The 21432-nt window shown below is 38.6% G+C and overlaps 1 pseudogene; it reads right to left on the bottom strand.

The window, feature by feature from the left end:
• LOC139122837 (bifunctional heparan sulfate N-deacetylase/N-sulfotransferase 1-like) overlaps window positions 1–21432 on the bottom strand; it is an 82996-nt pseudogene that overhangs the window by 13530 nt on the left and 48034 nt on the right.

Below are 21432 nucleotides of genomic sequence, written 5' to 3'. Positions count from 1 at the left end.
ACATGAGCTTGTGGATATGTGCACTATATAAGAACCCATTATTATTATTATTAGTCTAAAGAGAATAAAGCTGTTGTGAGTCTTCTGTGAAATGGAAAAGAAAGTTTTCCATTTTTCTGTTTGTCTTTATCTTCCAGTCTGACCTTATTTTTTTTTAAAGGTACAGAAATATTCTGGTCAACCCCACATTACCACATTAACATGGTAACAACCACTGAAAACTTGTGTGTACACAAAATGGATGGAAAAATACACGGCACATTGATATCTTTCCACGGAAACATTTAGAGGTCAAAGGTCATTATGGAGCTATGCACACTGTCATCTGTAACACTCACAAACTGATTCAGACGGGGACACAAAGTATTTAAGGAAGTGCTTGAGACTGAATGTGTGCACTTCTAATCCGTAACTTCACTGGCAACAGACGGTCATTTCATACTCAGATTGTCGGTGGTTTTCAAATCAGGTAAAAATTAACAGAAGTACGGAATACTGAAGTGGTTTATGAGTCAATAACGGAGTCAATAGCATGTTAATAGCATGAATAGCATCACTCACTGACCTGCATTGTGAGTGTAATGTTTCAAATACCATGTACAAGTAATTATCTAGATTTAAGTTGTCAGTTCTCAATATCCTGGAATCTACCATGATCGTTTTTATGAGAATAAAATCTAGTTGTATACATTTGGTGTTTCTGAGGAACTTAAAAAGGATGGTGAAAGACTTATCATGACATTTTATACTGATCCCTGTTGAAGAGATTGGTATCTGGATAAAAGACAACAAAAGATCTTGTTAAAGTTTTACATCAGACCGAAACTCTTCTTGGGGGAAAACATGGTATGTAGAATACATATAGTATCAAATTTCTATGTGACGAAATATCAGTGACAGAGAAACAAGAAACAGGTTACATTTCCCATTAATGTACATGCCACTTTAAATTTTATTCCTGATGACGTTCAAGTGAAAATTAACCAGTCCGGTGCATTTTTCTGCAGTTATTTTGAAATAAACTTATGAAAGATTCTGCTACACTGGCATACACTGGCATAATGGAAGACAGGCTTGGCTGAAACACCTACCAGTGGAACCTACGATGAAAAGGCGCGCGTGTTGAAAATGAAATCGCATTTCATCATTATCTATACCTCCAAAGTGATTTGACCTTGGACCTTTGACCTCAGAGGTCACCTGTCACCTGTACTCATCATCATAGAAAAGCCTGATGAATTTGCTCAGTTGAATATCAGACTTAGCTGGTGTATGGTTTTGTTTTCCCGAAAATGAAAAAAAGAACACCTGCACGTTTGATATTTGTAAGTAGCAACTGAAATAGCATTATGGCTTTCTCACACATCAAATGGAACGAGCCCCTTTGTGCTTTCTTGATCAGCGTTTCATGTAGAGAGAAAACGAGGGCTTTTTACTGCCCTTTCAATTTTCCATCAAAGTAAATAATTGTGTTAGCTGAACCCATTTGTCAAAATCTACGCTGTTACATTTTTGACATACGAGGAAGAAATCACATCAAATTTTCAATGCACACACATTTTCCTGAAATCATATTTTCACGAGAATTTCTTTCTGTCATTTCACTCTGTTTCCCAACCTCACCCGATACAAGAAAGAGTGCTTATTCATAGGGGGTTCAATATTCCAAAATAGGTGTCAATTTGATAGGCAGCTAGGGAAAGGAAAAATGTTGAGATTTTGTATCCACCTCTGTCAATTAGAAAAACTTTGACACACAGTGAAAATTAGTGTACAGCTGGTCAATCTGTTCGGTGTTGTGATAAAACTGATTAAACTGATAAGAATTCAGCTTGGCTATTCATGCTCTCTGAAAATCACAAGTCACGATTCTGAACGCCACAGAAGCTATAAAGTATTTAAATTCCATACGGAAGACAAGATAAGAACTAATCGGGAGGAAACGTATCCTGTCTGAAGTTTCAAGTTCATTACACTGTATTGAACGATAACTTCGGATTTATACTGATCTTTTCAGAGAGAAACCAAATCAGTTTAACCCTTTGAGAGCCAAAGTCAATTTTTTCGCCCTTGTAAAAATATACCGCGCAGTCAATTTTTGTCAGATTTTTGCCAAATTTTGATAAAAAACTGTGGCCAATGAAATGTTTGTGTCATTTGGTCCAAAATTATCAAAAAAAGTACAGAAAAGTTAATGAAAATTGGTAAAATGTTGCACTAAAAATTTTTGGTGGGAAAAAAATACAGCACCCAAAGGGTTGAAGAACTATGAAGTGAATTCTGATACAGGAGAGAAGAGTACTGAAACAAGATAGAGACGGAGGTAGAGTGGCCATAGCCAGTCTCAAAAGTGCATAAATGACTTTGAAAGGAATTAGTGTAATACTAGTTGGTTTGATAATCAAGTTGGTTGCAACCAGCAATGCTATAATCTGCAGAGACTTTAATGCTGAGGTAATTTGCCACCTGAATTCTGTACAAGTATGAGAATCATTGGAGCAGGATAGCTACTGTAATTACCATTGAACAAATGTTCTGCATGGTCGGGTCTGGTACATGATCACACGGAACTAGATTACCAGCAGGCTTGAGAAATCTTGGTAGTCAAAATCCAGGCAGTTGTACAATGCATTGTGGACACTATAGAGATGCATGCAGATCTAAAAAGGTAACCTCAGGCAAATTTTGCAAGATCCTCAAATAAATTCAAGTGCTCTAAAAATATACAAGCACTTTCAATCCAAAACAAGCTATCCTCCTGTTTCAATCCCTTCGCCAACATGGTTTGGCCCAATCCCATTATTATCAATGGTGATTTTGGACCTGTTTACCTGAACTTGGGGGTGAACAGTTTTAAAAAGAGGTTAGTTTCTATACTGTATCTTCACCTTTAGAATTAGTCTCAGGACAGCAGTACACGGATAAAATTTCACCATAGTATGTTTCTAGCGGCACACAGTAAATATATATTGACATTTAGTACACAGAGTGAGTTTGAGAAACTGGAAAACTGCTCAGAAATGCAAACTTGAGTATGTCTCAAGAGTGCTGAAGAGAATTGTGCTTCTTAAATTTATTAAAACCTGTTTCTAGAGACTTACAATAAAATGTTTATGCACTGGAGTAAACATAGTGGGTTTGAGAAGATGAAAAGATAGCAAGAAATGTATATTTGATGAATTGCTTTGGCTAAGAGTATTATAAGTGAGTGATTCCATGACAGAGAGAGCCAAGATGTACAAGTAATTTGAACCATTCTGTTCACTGGAAGATGTCCACTTTGAAGGTAGCCTAAGACACATTTTTGTGAGGCAAGCATTTCTTCAACATCAAATAAAATTGGTTATTAAAACAGATGTGCACTTTTTAGAGAGAAGCTCGGTATGATGGATGTTGGCAAAATCTCAATATGATCCAAACACCTAGCCACAGAGACTCTCCCGTGAAATGTAAATCTTTTTTGCATGAACAATGAACCAAACATTCAAAAAGTGAAAGTAGAGAATGAGCCTGTTTAGTTTAAAGGGACATAAGCTGTAACTTGTGGCAAGTTTTTCAGTATTCTGCTTCTGTACATCAACTACCCTGTCTGACCCTAATCCGTTTGTCATGCTGAAATTTCAAGTATTATTTTTGTCAACACAGCTTGTATGTGTGTAGTGATCATTGTTTATTGTTTACAAATGAATTCTAGTCCGGACTTGAATACAATTTTCAACAATAACAATGTAGATTATACTCATATAGGTTGTGTTGATATGCTAAATACCTGGCATTAAATTACAGTTTAGGGATTCAATGAAGAAAGTGTAAGGAAACCACAAAACAAAAGTTCTGAAAAAATAGCCAAAAGATACAGCTTATGGAGCTAACCATCAAAAACATTCCACTTTTTATCACCATTTCATAGTCATTATCCTACTCATTGATTGATCATCCTGTTTCTGTCACCTTCTTAAGAATTTTTCATAAAAATAAGATTCGTGTTGATGAATGAGGGATGGCTAATGTAATTATAAGTTATCACTGGGATTTAGCGGTGGAACGACTAATGGACAAAATTAGCCAAATTAAAATTGAGCAAGTAATTCATCATTTTACTGTACTGAATAATAACAGACAAAGACAGACAGGGTTTGCAAACTGTCCTCTATGGCCAATAGTTGTGGTATAATTTGCATATCATTTGCATAAATATCCTCAGTGAGCCATCTAATTATATATTTAGGCAATTTCTTGAAAATGGCTTGGATCGGCCTTACAGTAGAATATATATTTAATGTGTAAAATTTTTTGTTGTGTGAAGAGAACAGTTTTGAGTGCATACACAACGCTCGCTGGTTCCTACGCTTTTTGAAAGCTCTATCGAACAACATCGCAACTCTACACCACTCCTACCATAAGCAACCTGAATGGTAACTAAGCAACGCCATCTTCTCCCGGTGGCGCAGAGGAACAACACCATGAAATATGCAAGACGCAGCTAAATCTCTAGCAGACAGTAGGTAGTGTCCAGATTAGTCTTTTAAGATAGCTTTGTTAATATGTCACCAAAGGAAGAGAGAGGATGACTATAACTGCCATAAGAAGATAATGCATAGTAGCAAATTTTGCCAAGTAATTGTGATCCATTTAATATCTTTGTAATGAGCTTCTAGACCAGTGTAAGCGTGCTGATCCTCTAAGTACACAGTGCGTGGGTATTAACACAGGCTAGAGGGCTTTTTTGGTTGGTGTTCGTCACCGTCTAGCAGACTTTTCAGACTACGAGAAGACTTACCTTGGCAAACTGTCTATTTTTCACCATTTCAGCCCGCAGCACCGTCTCGTTGTCGAACAAGTGCGGCTGCATGTGATTCCACATGTGGGGGAACCACCAGAATTTGTGGGCATACTCAACGATGGCGTCGTCACCCTTGTCTTCCTCGTCGTTGCCCGAATGAAAAAATTTCCCTGAGAATCCAAGATTAAAGCGGAATCCTGGAACCTGTGATTGCAGAGTCTCTTGAGTTTTGATTAATGCCTAGATGGAAAAATAACACAAATAAAAAGTGAGGTTTCTATTGCTGTAAAATTAAGTTTCAGGACATATTTTCCTCTAAATATCAATCAAATTTTAATAATCAAATTGTAATATATTTTCCACACTATGAATTTTCTTCCAATTCTAAAGTTTGGAGTATTAATGGAAAACTTTTTGATAAAAATTTTAATGACTTTGATGGTCATCTAGAAACTAGATTCTTGTTTTTGCTTTTTTTCATATCTAGTAAACTTTGTAGACAAACTAAAGTTTTTTCAGTACTTTGGAAATATTTGGTGCAATAGTAAACCATTTCCTGTTCATTTGCTAAATTGTAAAACTGTTCACATTTTGAAGATAATAATGCTTAGTTTTAAGATTGAAGAGGCTATTATTAACATTTTGGTTTATTTTGTGGTATAAACTTACAAAAGACAGAAAAAGGGAATAGAAATTTTTGGCGGTGCAGGAAAGTGTTCTACTGCTTTCAAAAGACATTCAGTTCCTGACTGCCATATTGTAATTATGCAAATCGTTCTGTTGCCAATCATGTTTTCTTCTGGATGTATTCAAATGTATAACAATGATTGTGATTGGTCAACATTACCGGAAAGTTCCATTAACTTAGGAATACCCGACTTCCCTAGAGGATCAATTTCACAGACCTGCCTTTCCTACAATGGCACTACAATGGCACCAGCTGGATTAGATAAACATAACAATGGAACATTCACACCTTGGGGATTAAAAGTCTTCTGTTTGTCACCCGAGTTGGTCAGGCAAGGACTCGGGTTTCAGGTACCATGCAAGTTAATGCAGCCTTCCCCTAATGAATATCATGATGGTGATCATGCAAATCAAATGAGCCTCATGTGTAGATCAAGGGTCAAAGTTGAAAGGACAGAGGTGGAAAGGTCACTCACCTGAACATCTATTGGTTTCATTCTTATTCCTACAGATCCTACGAAAATGTCGTCTATGTCTATGAGAATGTGCCGCTCCAGGCTCTTGCTTAATCGTCCTTTTGATAAATATGACAAACTATCTAAGAAAATCAGATTATGTAACCAAAAATTGAACCCGTTTCCAAAGTAAACTTTCTGAACTCCATCGATGTGGCCGTGATCCAGAAGCACCGTTGTGTGGAGGACTTGGCTGTAGCCCAGGTTGACATACTCTGTCGTGCTAGTCCTTGCATACGCGATTGGCTCGTACGTGCTGTGATTTGATTGGAACACTGACCAGTCCACACCTGGCAGGTAGCCGTAAAAGGTCTCCCCTGGTCGAATGATGTAGTGCAAATCAGAGTAGGGGTTTAGTTCATAGTCTCGAAGACCCAAATTTGTGTGCATGTAGAGTGGATAATTCCCAACTTGAACATGAAAGAGAGTCTCCTCCTTGACCGGTGTGAAAAGGATAACTCCGACACCATATTCCAGGCAATATTTATCCAACAGCTCTCTATTCCAGATGTCCATGTAAATATAGGAGTCAAGATTTTCAAAAATGATAACTGAATATATTCCCTGACCAGAGCTCGTCAATGTTGGCAAACTTTTACTGTTTGCGATCTCAAAATGAAATTTGTACCGGTTTGCCACCAGTATAGCTGATATGTCCTGTCCAAGCTTTGAGTATGAGCTCTCCACAAAGACCAGAGCCCGGGCTTTGTTGCTGGAGCTATTGGAGGGCTTGTGACGCTCGCGGCTTGCAAAATGCCGCCCGTGTTCGCTTGGCTGGAGCTTGCAGAGAATTTCCGTTTGCAAGCTCCTGTCTAGACCCTGATTATAGCTTGGATAAGACACATAGTAGGCTAGTATCCATAGCGACACCACGCTCAAACACAGGAGCAGAATGATGCTCTTCTTTATGGCTGGTTGGGTGGGTACACATCGCACTCGCATGTTACTGATGTTCAGCATTTTTGAGAGTTTGTGGAAAATCTTTCCCCTTACGATCATGGTTTCAAATTACACTGCTGGCGTGCCAATAGTGTAGTTCTCATCACTGGTATCTTAGCGGACATCTGATGACATTGTCATTGAGAGATTTCATGATTTTTCCAACAGCATATCAACATGTATACCTCTGATCATCTTCAATGTCTCCCCGCAATGTCAGCCACTGTCACCATATACAGCAAGATGAAGCGATGACTATCTTCTGAATGCAATATCTGCAATATCGCCCACTTTCGAATAAAACAGCAAAATGAAGCACCAAGCAGGCTTTGTTGCAGACTATAGCAACTCTTTTTCACTCACGAATTTCCTTCACCTGACATTTCCCAAAGTTTGTGTCCTCCTGGAGATTTTTACTGAAGAGAGATTAACGGGAGTCTTTGTATCCGTTGCAACAGTTCAGGGCCAACTCCCTGCAAGTGAAGTAATGTTTTGTACCCAATCAAAACCAGTGATACAGATCGGTCAGGAACTTGTAGAATTGCAGAAACCCTAATGGACTGTCAGAATCTGGAATTTAAAGACAAAAAAGAGCAGATGAGAATAAAGATGACAAAAGTGGCAGCGCCTCGGGGACAGATATTCAGGCTCTAAAATTTCTACAATTCTTTTCTGATCTACCACTTACGAGGACTCATTTTAAAACTCTTGGTGAAAGAAAACTCTTCACCATCATAGTTTTTCAAAAAAATATTTTCAATATTGAAAATATTTTCCCCATAGAGTTAACACAGGGATGGCAGTCATCTTGAATTTCAAATATCATTAAATGTTGGGGATTTTATTTCTCTACAACCAAACTTTGAATGCTGACCCCTTATTTTTATTCTTGATTTGATAAGAGAATGGTTGAAAGTCTCATACAGGAAAATTTGAGCGAAAGTTTAAGTCTTTCACATTTGAGGCGCATACTACCTTAATACTAACGTCCTCATTGCGAGTAATTGTACCACCAGCGCTGTGACCCCTGTTTACTGGTACATGAGACCTACCTTGCATTGCAACAAGTGGGGAGTATACCACATATTTGTGGTCAATGGGTTCCAAAGCTTCAAATATCCCTTATACTTTTCTGTTCAGACTTTGCATTCACAATTGGATTTTCTATGAAGAATTTTCTGTGGTTTGAAACTTACTGATTTATAACCTATAGAGTGGAATCACTCTTTATCCAAACTATCGAAGCGTCGTATGCTCAGTAAAAATTAATAAATTGATAAAAAAACAACAACAACAAAATTACCACAGACAATGTATGCATGTAAGTAAATATTTCGTATAATGTTCTATATACTGCAATATCGTCTTAAGAAGTTTGCGATTTTTTTAACATTTTAGCAAAGTTAGAGAATGCACAATGTAAGGCAATTTTGGATTCATAATCTTCATCCTCACAGGATAGCATTAGTTTGAGGTCATTCAGTAGACAGAAACACAGACAGAGAAGTCATAAACAGGAACGTGAAAAGTTTTAACTGCCCACATGCTGATAAGAATCCTTGATAGGAAAGAAAAAAATAACCATTTCATCTCTACAAACACACAGTGAAAGCTCCATAAATGCTTTTAATGGCTGTTCATCCACTCAGACAATAACTTTAAATCTTGAAGTAAAGCCAACCTCACAAAGAAAGAGAATCTCCAGACACATTTCACAATTTAACAAGCTGAGAATGTTATATATCACAACAAATGCCGTGTCACTGCGGATATTAGAAAGCCATAAAGGAGTAACCGTGCTATATATCACACGAAAATCGGCTGCAGCATGGTGTTCTTACGGTACAGAGCAATAAAAACAGGGTACATTTATAATTTACTTCATTCCTCTGGAAGGCTGTGTAAATAAATTAAACTAGGAGTAGAGGCACACAACAAACATGAACTAATCCGCCTTATTGATCAACCGTTGCCTAATAGCGTGATTGCTGTCACCTATAACCCTACCACTCCTCAGGACATACAATGGAGGGGGTGGTAACGTGATGGATCACGGCACATATACAAACATGAAAATACTAGGTGTTCAGATATTCCGAGTTTTTTTATACGCCTCCATGAGAGTATGCCTCGCGACAAAAACATCTTCTTGCGTTCATAATTTATGAACTCTCTGAGTCAGTTTTGAGTTAGGCCTGGCCCATACTGATATATGCAATATGCATGTAACATGAGCTAGGATACACTTAAGGTAGAATGTGCGTCACGGACAGACATGCAGACTCAAAAACTTTTACAATATTCTTTTGCCTTTGAATTGTGGGGGCTCATTTTGAAGCTATGGAGAAAAAAACCTTTTTCATTGGCTCTCTTTTTTTGAAAATTGGGAATTTTATTTCCCCCCTCCAATACAGATCACTACAGATAATACAGAAATGGTGGCCATTTTCAGTCTGAAAGGAGCCTATGAAATTTGCATAAAAGTTCGTGTTAGAGAGCCTCGTTTTCGTTACGCTGACCGCCACTGCAGTGAGGGATAAAATACGGCGAAAGGGTGGTCTTTAAATATCGACGTGCAGCAAAACGTACAATAGCTAGAACTATAATTTTTGCTTTCAGTTGTAGCATACATACTAATGATCTGTTTTCCTTGGGTAAACTCACAAAAGTTGAGAAGATTTTATTTAAATCGCTACAAAGTGGGTGGCGAGGTCGACCCGCCAAATGCGGAAGTAAACTTCACCTTTTTCGTAAAACAGCTCGATAATGACCTTAGAGGTCTTAAGCCAAGCCGAAAATTTCAGAAAATATTCATTTAACTATTATCAACATTTGGTGAAATTTTCATGACCGTGCGACCATGGACATGTATTTGCGGCAGTGTTGAATGTTGGCATGCAGTTACCATATCGCTGTGTACGTAGATCTCGAGGGTCTATGAGTATACGAACACCCGTTACGCTACGTACACTCCACGCTGTTTACCGCGACCAAACCACTTGTAGTTCACACGGCGCGGGTGTTACACGATTAATCTTTCATTTTTCTCAAAGTTTACTCCTATAATCTCGGGTCACTGATGTTACATATAAATAAAGTATTTAATTAATGTCACATTATGACCATCAATACTTAAAAAATTTTTTTGCCAGTTACATGAGTTATAAAATGTGCCAGTCTAGTTCGAGCACGCACGGTAATGCTAGCAGGGATGGCCGCAACGCGCAGCTGTTTACCGGCTATCATTCTAGCCGCATCTATATTCACGTACTCGTGTGCGGGATACAGAGTAGCCGTATTTATCCACGGAGATTTTTTGCAGTCGATGTTATTTCCTACAGTTTTTGTATGCTTGCTAGCTACTAGAATGCGAAAACGGAAAAAATCAGTCATAAACGAAACAGCACTGCTAGTCAGTACGACGGGTGTCTACCACTATACTACGTGTACGGCCGCAGACAGTGATAAACGTAGCCCTTCTGTCACCGTAGTGTTTTTTTTTCCATTTGCACTGTCCACGACTTTACCGAGAAGCCAGCCAGGCAGATTGTGTTGGCCAGTGAGGTAACACAAGCTTGCAGTCTTGCTTCCTTGTCACAATCATTGAAAACATAAACAGAACCGAAAAAATCTGCCAAGTTAGCCGGTGAGGACCGAGAAAGAGCTGAAAGAGTTTACGTGTACATTCACGCTGCGCTGTAGGTCGCCATGTTAGATTTAACACATGAACGTCGCTGCATAGTCAACTTCAACGAGACTTATTTCAAAAACGGAGGCTTAAGCCACTGAGATTTTTTCAGATCGTATGGACCTACTCAAGATACGTCCCCTCCCTACTTCTCATGGAAATTTGACTTTGGATATGCTTTTGCGGCAGTGTTTAGTGAACGGCATTTTCGGTCGCTCGAAAACCATGAAAATAAGGCTAACGCAAAAACCAATCGATAAAACCCCATAAAAAATCATCGGCGAACACTGACTAAGAGTACAATTCAGCCGCTAACTGGAAACAGGACGGATGCTAAACGAAGGCTGAGATATCTGCGGATAAAATTCTGGCGAAAAATGCCATAACCGTCACTCACTGGCTAGAGGGCGCTGATCGAATTTGAACTAAATCCCTAATTATGCATGCAAATGAAGTACCCTCCTTTCAGACTGTTTGAATTTCAAATATCGGTAAATATTGGGTAATATGTTCTCTAGTACCAAAATTTGCACAGTAACCCACCGATTTTTGAAAGAGAATGGTTGAAAGTTTACTTGACGAAAATTTTAGCAAAAGTTTAACTCTTTTAATTTTGAGGCAGAAACTGCCTTAAGTCAATGTCATGTATTTGAATGATTTGCATTGACTCTTTACAAATACTCAAATATGAGTAACATTTAAACATAATGGCGTCCACATGGAACACTTAAAGTCAATGCCAAATCTTGACATTCTATGAGTAATCTCAACACATAAATACAATTTATCTAAATCTTCACAAGTACAAACAGAACACCCTCCAGTCAGTGCAACGTCTTGAGATCCTAGAATCAGACCAACATTGTAATCTCACATTTTCAAGTGTCTAGAGACAACGTCCTTGACTCTATGCCACATATTGGCATGCAAGGCAGAGTGATGATATTGGCCTTTCAGAACAACCCGCTGACGTAAAGCACTGAGGAGCTATGATGACACGAATACTAAACACTGCCTATATGTCTGCTATATTCTGATGCTACCTTGAAAGCTCCTAGAAGCGTATGTTTTCACCCAGCAAGCAAAATAAAACTTTGCTGGTACAAATGTCACACTGCACCCACAGGGCATAATAACTGTATTTTCAGCGCCGTGAAGTGACGTTTATCATTTGTACATGCTAGTTTCATCCTTTGCTAAAGATTTGATGGAGCTCCCCAGGGTGAGACGGCCAATGGGCTCCTTCCTGTAGATGTTAACATTACTGACTGGCCCAATAATCCTATCAGCATTCACCTCCCCCGACCTATGACCTATGAACTGTAGGATTATAGCACATGGATGCAGTTTTACTGGGAAGAATAAAACATTCAACAATATACAATTTGGTACAATTTGCATAAAATGAGTATGAATGTTCTGCTGATTGAATGAAACCAAATGAAACAAACTGAAAACCTTTTTACTGTGTCAGTTGAACCACTGAGTCTAAAGGACATCATTCTATGGAATGAGAGTATGGAAGAGTTATAACTGTGTGAGTTGATTATCTCAGACATTAACCATCAGTTTCTGATCAAAATTTTAACTGCACTAGCAACTAGAAGTATGTGTATATTTCCCAGATCACAAAGATGGAGGCGGTCTCTCTCTCTCTCTCTCTCTCTCTCTCTCTCTCTCTCTCTCTCTCTCTCTCTCTCTCTCTCTCTCTCTCTCTCTCTCTCTATCTCTGTGTGTTTGAATATGTTGATAAATTGCCTAGTGTGTGAAGTGGTTAATGGAATGCACACACATCTAATAATTAAATCATGACATTACATCCACCGTTAATTAACCTATCCAACCTCTTCCCTGTGTACATCAGTCCAGAAGAGGTACTGAAGCTAGCAGATGTTTACCCACACAGATGTCATGAAAAGGGCAAACTGGAAAACGTGCAGTAATTTGGCAAAATTTTTGTGGGTAACCTTCCCTTCTGAAGGAGGCACCGTGGACCAGTGGGTAGGGCAACAGACTCACTATCAGAGGATGGTGGGTTTGAGACCCGGTTCAAGACCCTTAATGACCAGAGTAATGGACTCACTGTCGGAGGACGGTGAGTTCAAGACTCTAGCATGGTGTTGTGCCCTTGAGCAAGGCACTTTACTCCTCATCGCTCCATTGGGGGAGTTAGTGGGTTATGCGTACCTCATCCTGTAATTGGGCTAACGCCCGTTGGATGATGGACTGATAAAAAAAAAAAAAAAAAAAAAAAATATCGTACAAAATGGAGTTTAATGATTTGAACTGTCACCCGCCATGAATTTCAGTTATCACTCAGCCATAAATGACAGTAACCTCATTGGATTGGAAACACATCCTAGCCAGGAATGAAATCACAGCCATCCATGATAAATAATATGAATACTGCAGATCCATTTACTGGTAAACATTTCAAAATTGCTGTTGTTGATGTGACAAGAAGTGAAAAGTTCTCAATGGTTCAGATAGCAGGATTGACCTTACGTCTTTCTGGCTACAACACAAAGTGCTGTCTATCTGTTCTTTTCACAAATTTACACTAACACAAAGCAACATACAAAGCTCTACAGTCCTGTTTGGTCTGAAAATGCCCTATTGATGGATAAGAAACACTGACATGGGAAAGGTCACTGGTAACAAAGTACATGCACGTCAGGAAAAAATGATGATTTTACAAGAACACATCAGAGATGAGAAAAGTATGAGAAAACAAGATAACTACATTACCAGTTCAGTCTGGTTTATATGCTGCATCTCAAACAAATTTAACTTAATTAATTATTACAACGATTGTTTGTCGACTCACAATCATTTGTATCTTTTTTAGGGGCAACAGCTATGACATTTCAAGACATTTTCTATAATTTTCCTCTGGAAAATAGATTTTCTTTTTCTTCTCCCTTCAAATAAAGTAAAAAGTATCAGCAATGCAAATGTAACACATTGTTGACAAGTGAATTCTTGTTTCTCTGCAACTAAAATTTGCCCACTTTATATTCTTGATTTATTGAGAGAATGGTTGAAAGTTTCACTGGGGAAAAGTTAGAGCAATAGTGTGAGTCTCTCACTTTAGAGGTGCGTACTACCTTAAAGGTACACGGTCACCGTAAATTTGCATATTCCATATATGGTAAAGGGCGCGGGGCTTAGCGTACTAGCCCGTAACACCTGTAGCTGTCGGTCCTCCATATTTGATGCGTTAAAGAACATGCAGACGACGCTGCTAAGTATGCCATGGCTGGTCGAGTGGAGGCGCCCTTTTTAAAAAGCGGCCACCCGCGTAAAATCTATGATTGGCTAATACAAAACAGGTGACCGAATACCTTTAATGGACGATACATCACAAGTTGCCACTAATGGAGCGCTAACTTTTCATTGAATTGAGATGCACGTACCCCAAATTAAAACGTAGATTGGTCCGACACCAGGGAGAAACAGGACTGACATAAGACTGGCACTTTGTTGCTATCAGGCGATTCAAAAATATCAACTTGGAGGGTGAGAAGGTTTAGTTTGATCAATCATTACAGAATAGTGGAGGAGGGTGGGGGTGGGGGGGCTTGATAAGGGGATAAAACATCCCAGTATGTTTCCGCTCTCATCACCTTTGATAAATTCTCATCACATAAATCAAGTCATTTGGCAGGACCTGATAACCTAACAAATATCAGACAAAAATCAGAACATGTGTTCTCAATAGTGTATTGGAACGCGGTTAATATTTATGTGGACAAGTTTGAAGGGAATAACTTGTCACCGCATAACGAGAAAACTCGTGCATCAACAACGCAGATGTGGTATCAATTGCTGAACGAGCATATCTGATATGTTTACATTTAATTATTCTGTGAATTCCATGAGTGTCACTCGGATAGCCTCATACGCTGCATGTTTTCCTGTGGTTGTCTCTCCTTTCTGCAGTGTGAGCACTAGCCAATGAAATGTTTGCTTGATCAGCTAATCCACGCTGGGGTCAAGAGGTTCGTGGGGAAATAATTGTGTCAGTCCAAACAATAAGTGACCTACACTGCCCTGGAGGAAGGCATGGCATGGCTAACATCAGATTATGCCGGGGCGGTCAAGATGGGGGTGGGACACGTACACTACATTAAAGAATTTCTACTCATTATCTAATTATAGTAAAATGGCTGACTTCACTGAAGTAATTGTAAGGTCATCGAAGGAATGTCTATCAAAAACCGTCATCTTCTCCGTATACTTTGTTTCTCACTATTGGCACACATGGTGTTTTCGGTTACGGCTGTTTGTTTGGTGACTCTAAACTTGTTTTCTAAATTCCACACATTGTGCTTGCTCCTATACGACAACAATTAGTTTGTTGTTAGTGTGCTTTGTTCACACCTTCTCCTTTTTTTGAGGATAAATAGTTTAAGCTTGGTCGATACCGCCCTGTATGTTCTTTTCTGACTGCAGTTTTTTGCTACGTACATCATAGAAAATCCTAGTAGTTTTCCCTGTGACCAACCTAAGTAAATTAAAAAAATCAAAAATCACTACTTAACAAAAATTTTACGTCCTTCTAACTTTTATAAACAACGAAAATGACAAAATCAACCTATGGGATAAGGTAATGCTCCTTGACTTGTCATAAGTATGCCATACTCTATATGTATATATCAAATTTACAAATAAACTTCCGATGAAATACAAGAAACTCCCCGTAGAAATAGAGTCATGCAGGGGGTAGGCGTATGAAAAGGGCGGTAGTGCAAGCGGTGTGGTTAAAATTCCACACTTTCAGCGCATGAACACAAGCCGGTCACATTCTGGTGTTTAGACACTGAAACCTGACACTGTGCCTCGGATGCGGAATGTGAGCGTGAAAAATACATGTTGATAACCCACATGCCATCACCCCCCTAACACACCCCAATTTGTACAACTTCCAGCTTGCGTAGAGGTTGACAAATGCATTAGACTTTTGGCATGTATACTTATGTAGTAATACTGTTATCTTCTCACAGATACTGAAGTGAAATTGAGCCCTAGAAACCAAAATTATAGTCCTTTCAAATATACTGTTGTAAACAGTCATTTCATTCTTGAAACAAAAAATGACAAGTGGATAAAAAAAAATTGGCAGATAAAATGTAACAATATTATACCTAAAAAGTACCTAAGAAATTATTCAATTAAAATTATTGGAAGAGGTTTTCATCCCAAGGAAATTGATAACCTCATGTAGAGCCAGATTTAACCTTGGAGGCAGATGTGTGAACACACAATCACTACTGTCATCAGAATGGCAGACCCCATGTCTGTCTAACCTCAGTCCAAGACAGTCTAAACTGACTGTATCAGGGTCAATATTTATGTCATTATAACCATAAACATGATTGCACCATAAACTAATTGTGGTTTAATTGATCTATTTATTTTGCAATTATATGATTTGCATAAGGATGCCCATGACTACAATGCTGTAATTAGTGGTGTTATAAACTACCCTCAGGTTCCTGCCAATTATGTTTATTTTTTGTAGATAGTGCCATCGAATCGGCAAGGTTGTGTGTATCTTACCAAAAGTGCAAACATATCATAATCAAGCATTAATCTGCTGAGATCACTGAAAGTATCAGAGAGGAAACACTTTACAGAGATTGTAATTCCTACATTGTACAAACTCTGCATGATTTTCTAATCTAAAACCAAATCTAAAACTATGAACAGTAGGAGCTGGCTCTCTTTAACTGTCTTCGCTAAAACACAGACTTGATCAGACAATTGTGACATTTATCTGACTTATAATATCATAATACAAACTAAGATTAATCTAGTTATTTTTCATAAAACCATTGGACAAAATTATATCAGGCTTTCAAATCGGTATACTGTAAGAAAAAGGAAAGTATGACAAGAAGAACATTTTACTACTTGTTTGAGGACTGTAATAGAAATCTGGCAATGGCTATAATGCCAATTATCTGTATTGCATAAATCACTCAAATGAAAACTGTGAGACACTCACCTACATGTACCTACTGGCAACTTAGCTCTACAAATTCAGCGTCTACAATCATCTGGTTAAGAAGTGTGCCTGGCTTCAAATAAACAACAGAATCTCGTAAGCGCTCATACTAAAATGAAGCTAATTTCAATCCAAAGTTTACCCCAACCAGTCGTACATATGCCCTTCACAACAACTAATGATATACGTCTTTGATTGGCAGATGGTAAAAAAAAAGGATGTTGGAGTTTTCACCTCCCTGTTAACTCCCCACCCTTAATGAGGAAAACCACATCACAGAGCTACAGCAGCGTGAAGGGACAAAAAAAATCTATTTCCTGGAAATTACAGCGAGCTGTCTATCATTTCTTCTTTGTGTGAAATACCAAAGTGACTTGGAATACTTTGCCTAAACGTTTTTAGTTGCTTTTTTAATACATTAAAATGCCTAGATCAATTTAGTGCTGATTTAGATTGGCAGTGGGATTACATATATGTATTGGAAGATTAAAAATACGCAAAAAGGGCATGTTTCAATTGGATTTTCAAATATCATGGAAACTGCAGTGATTGCTTTTCAAATGAACACTTGGGGGATTTGTAGATTGGAAAAATGGTTGAAACAATTTTCTAAATTAAGTTTGTGAACATACACATTTAGATCAAGATAACTGCTGATGAGGTGTGGTTAGCCGATACAATGGGCAAAGAAATATCTTTGATGGATAAAACTTCTCTCTGAGTTAGGAAACACAAAGCATGCTATGGAAAGTGGTGACGACAACAGGGTAAGTGCTATTGGAAAATGAGAACATACGTTTTAGAATTACATTCCATTGATAAAGTTTGTGGAATCACTTTAAAAAAACTTCTTGAAATTTCAGCAGCGTTGTTTCCAAAGAAATTCAAAATAATGAACAAGACTTATGACCTTTTAAATGTCATCAGGGTACAACTGAAATCTTATGAAGTTAAACAATAATTTTACATGCAAATGATGCATTATCATATTTAAATTAGCTGCATCATATCAATTTTGAGTAATGGAAACCAACTACTGCCTATTTTACACATAGAGCTGACTGCCTTTGTCACAAGGATCATGCGATAATATGTCTCCATATTTTCAAAGGGGCATACACAGACAAGAAATCAATAAAACTGACATGGTTGGATTGCTAACACACAAAGCGAAATCATCAGACAGGGCCTTACAATGTACCACGATCATTACGTGTATATCTTGATGAAATGTTCAGGGACACGACAATTTATGAAAATAGCCTGATGGATGAATAATTAATAGCCTCTCTCAGAACCCTCTCAGTCTCTGTGTTCAAGTCCATTAACTTTCTATACAAAATGTAAATCTGCCATTTTCAGAGTCAGATTACGGCAAACCCTTTCAGATTCATATTCGCCCTCGGGGCAAATAGCCTCTGTACTGAAATCCCGCAGTAATGAATGACGTCTTTTCAATCTGTCAATGTAACTGCATTCCACAATAAGCTATGGTAGTTCTCAGTTCAATTTTTATTCTTGAATTTGAGAAAAGGCTTTTGATTCATCTGTATCAAAAGAACGTGATATAAAATCAAAGTATTGAACTGATAAATATGACAACATACAAGAAAAAAAATACATTATTATATATTTGCATTCTATAAAGAGACCATTCAGAACTGTCTGTAATATATTGATACGAAATGCAATTCACATGAATAATTATTTGAATTGTGATATTATATGTGATATTATATATTAAATGAAGAGTAAATTTCCAATTTTCTTCTCTGAGGAAGTGTTTTTAAAATGTTTTATCTTGCCCACACAGACCTACTTCTTAAAGAATACTTGAATATATTTGAAGGTTATCTCCTATAATATTATAGGAACGGCAAAATGGTTTAACTCACCAAATCTGGCCAATGAAAGAGAAATGTGTGAATGAATTCACTGTGGAGAAGATTCCCATGGCGATCAGGCAGACGTTACACTGGCAGGGAAACCAAATAGATCTGATTTAAATGATACAACTGGCTTTTTTTTCACAGTGGAGAGACCATCCCTCTGGATTTCAATTGAAAGCCGGTCTTCAAAAGGACATGTGCAGCCCATACAATATATAACATGTAATTGCTGACCAGCGAGTGCCTGTGCAGGAGCGTCTTTCATTAAAAACCAATTGATGTGTCATTACATGCTCGGAGAATGACACAGCCCGTACGTGTACACGCACTAAAGATGTAAACATTACAACACACTTGAAAAGAAACCATTCTTTCCTGGGCAGATGCCACAAGACACAATCCCAAAAGAGAAATGTGTGTGCTGTCACGGCCTTTTCACAGGCAGGTCGCCCCTGAAAGCTGCCTGTATCTACAAAGACGATCATATATCACGAAACGCAGGGCAGACAGCTAAAAAGCCTTTCCGAAGGGTAATGCAGACGATAAACCAAGCCACAGAGTAGCTTTAATGACAAATGAATTTAACAGCCTACACAGACATATCCATTAACAATGTGAAGAAATGTTCCATCGAATGAGTCGTGATTTCACACGATAGCTTGTCAGTGTACAAAAATAAATTGTTTCATTCAGTTAACTAGCGACGGAGCCCACGTATATTTCAGTGTCAAGATTTCTTCACCTTCTCCTTTGGCGCTTTCACAACCACTGCATGGTTGGGCCAACCTTGTTGTTTGCGATGGAAATTTAGATCTCTGTATTGGAAAATGTTGGGGAAAGAGTTGGATCATTGTGAGTTCAAAAGATCTCAAACCCATAGCTTTCCAATAAACAATAAACAGTAACTGCTAGGTATGTACAGTAAGAAACAGATGTTGAATATCCAAACCGCAGACTCTGTGAAGATTAACCTCTTTACGGTACACATATACAAACTGACTACAAGAGTCTACCCTCTACTTCAGATTTATCAGTTGAAGCGACTGTTTGGGTACAAATTTTTCTTCCTTTTGGCATTTTGTTTTCCCCTTCTTAAAGCCACTTCAGCATTCCCCTGTGGAAGAATGTTCTATATACTAGAGTGTTGTAAATTAAGATCTACATGGAAAGTATCTCAGCATTAGAGGGGAAAGAAACTATAAAACGTAGACGGAAAGATTTGATATGGACTTGATTTCAGGCCACAGCTGAAGTAATTCACTCAATGACGCTTGAAATATCAGTGAAAGCAAAGCAGAGCCGATGTTGACTGGTAAGGAAAATCAGATGACAGCTTACCAATGATTGAAACTGAAGTTAAAAACGTGAACTTACGGTTACGCATCACAGTGAGTGCCCAGCCAAGTACTGTACTGCATGTTTACAAGTATACAAACACACAAGTCACCGGATAGTACATAGATCGTCATGATCTACACTCGCTGTACAAAAACAAGAGCTCGCCGGCAGCAATACAGAGTCAGTTGTGCGTTGCAGAGAGAGAGAGTAGCGAGTGACCTTTTCAGGCAACTCATGCTGTTCCCGTAAAGCCAAATCACCTGTGTTCTATGTAAACACTCCGCGCCTTTCACAGCTGCCCGTATTTTAGCATTCCTGGCAATTTGCAGGACCAACAGTGCATTTAACCTCTGACCTTCCCGACAGCACTGCCTGCCAGAACTCCGTGCTTTTGTCACCGGACGGGTTGCATCATGGGAAGGCGGATCACTCACCAGACACTGGAGATCGTTTTACGCTGACGTGCCGATGGAGAAAGTCTTTCAGAAGGCGAGCTTAGGATTACCGCAGTCAACACTCTGAAAGCCAGTAAACCCATGCCACACTGGAATATGCACTGAGCCAACAAACAGTCCAGCTTACAAACGACCTCCCTGTGAAAAACCGGTACCCTATTTCCATACATCAGTAGAGTGTAACCCACAAGAGGGGAGAACTTTTTACACTTAATTGATACATTGTTGTGCAAATAAGTTCCATTACCATTCCGGGCCAAACAAAGGGGATGTACTGGCCATAAGCATTATAATAGCCCCTAAACCTATTAATGCCACCTCTGAATTGCCGGCTGCAGACAGCTTCCAGTTTTTACCACACAAAAAGCAAGGACAGAGTAGACTAAAACATTATACCATAGCTGCAACCCCCCTACTCTACCAACAAACATCAAAGAAATCACTGTAATGTTTACAATACCTGACACTGCCCACTGACTCTCTTGTCTAGTAACTTTGAAACACTCTTTCCCCTGAGGAAACAGAACATGTCTTGTCCCAGAATGGGACAACAGTTGTGTTTTGTTTTACATATAGAAGTAAACCATTTACCAGAACCGGTAATTTGGATAATTCATTGACAATGTTCACAAGTCCACCTCCTCATTAAATCTAGTCACACCATACAGTCCCTGCTATAAAAGCCTTGCATCAACATTGTTTTTTGCCGAATGATGTACAATGAAGAAGATCTATGTGGAATGTAAAGTATACAAATGTAATTATTTGTTGCGATCATGCAGTTTCTTCTGCAACAAAGTCGCCAGCTGGCACTTGTATGGCTTCCCAAAGTGTGAATCATGCACAGACAGCCCGCAAAGACAGTCCCATTCAAATGTTCTTTTTTCCCCAGCTCTGGTTTTCACTGTTCCTTTGAGAAATAAACGGCCTGCATCATCTTCCTCAATGATGCAATAAAGACACTGACACAATTGTTTGCGCTGAAACCATCACAATGACTTATTTCTGTTGAAATCAAGTCAAAACAGTTGTCCTTGCTGTCTGATCACAGCCGAGACTCCCAAAGCCACGGTACAATGGGGGCAGGTGGCACGGTTACTGGTCTGATCAGCTGAGGTGCTATTGACA

Source organism: Ptychodera flava, chromosome 22 (assembly GCF_041260155.1).
Source record: "Ptychodera flava strain L36383 chromosome 22, AS_Pfla_20210202, whole genome shotgun sequence".
NCBI classification, from domain to species: domain Eukaryota; kingdom Metazoa; phylum Hemichordata; class Enteropneusta; family Ptychoderidae; genus Ptychodera; species Ptychodera flava.
Note: the sequence above shows the minus strand (reverse complement) of the source record. Positions and strands in the feature narration are given on the sequence as shown.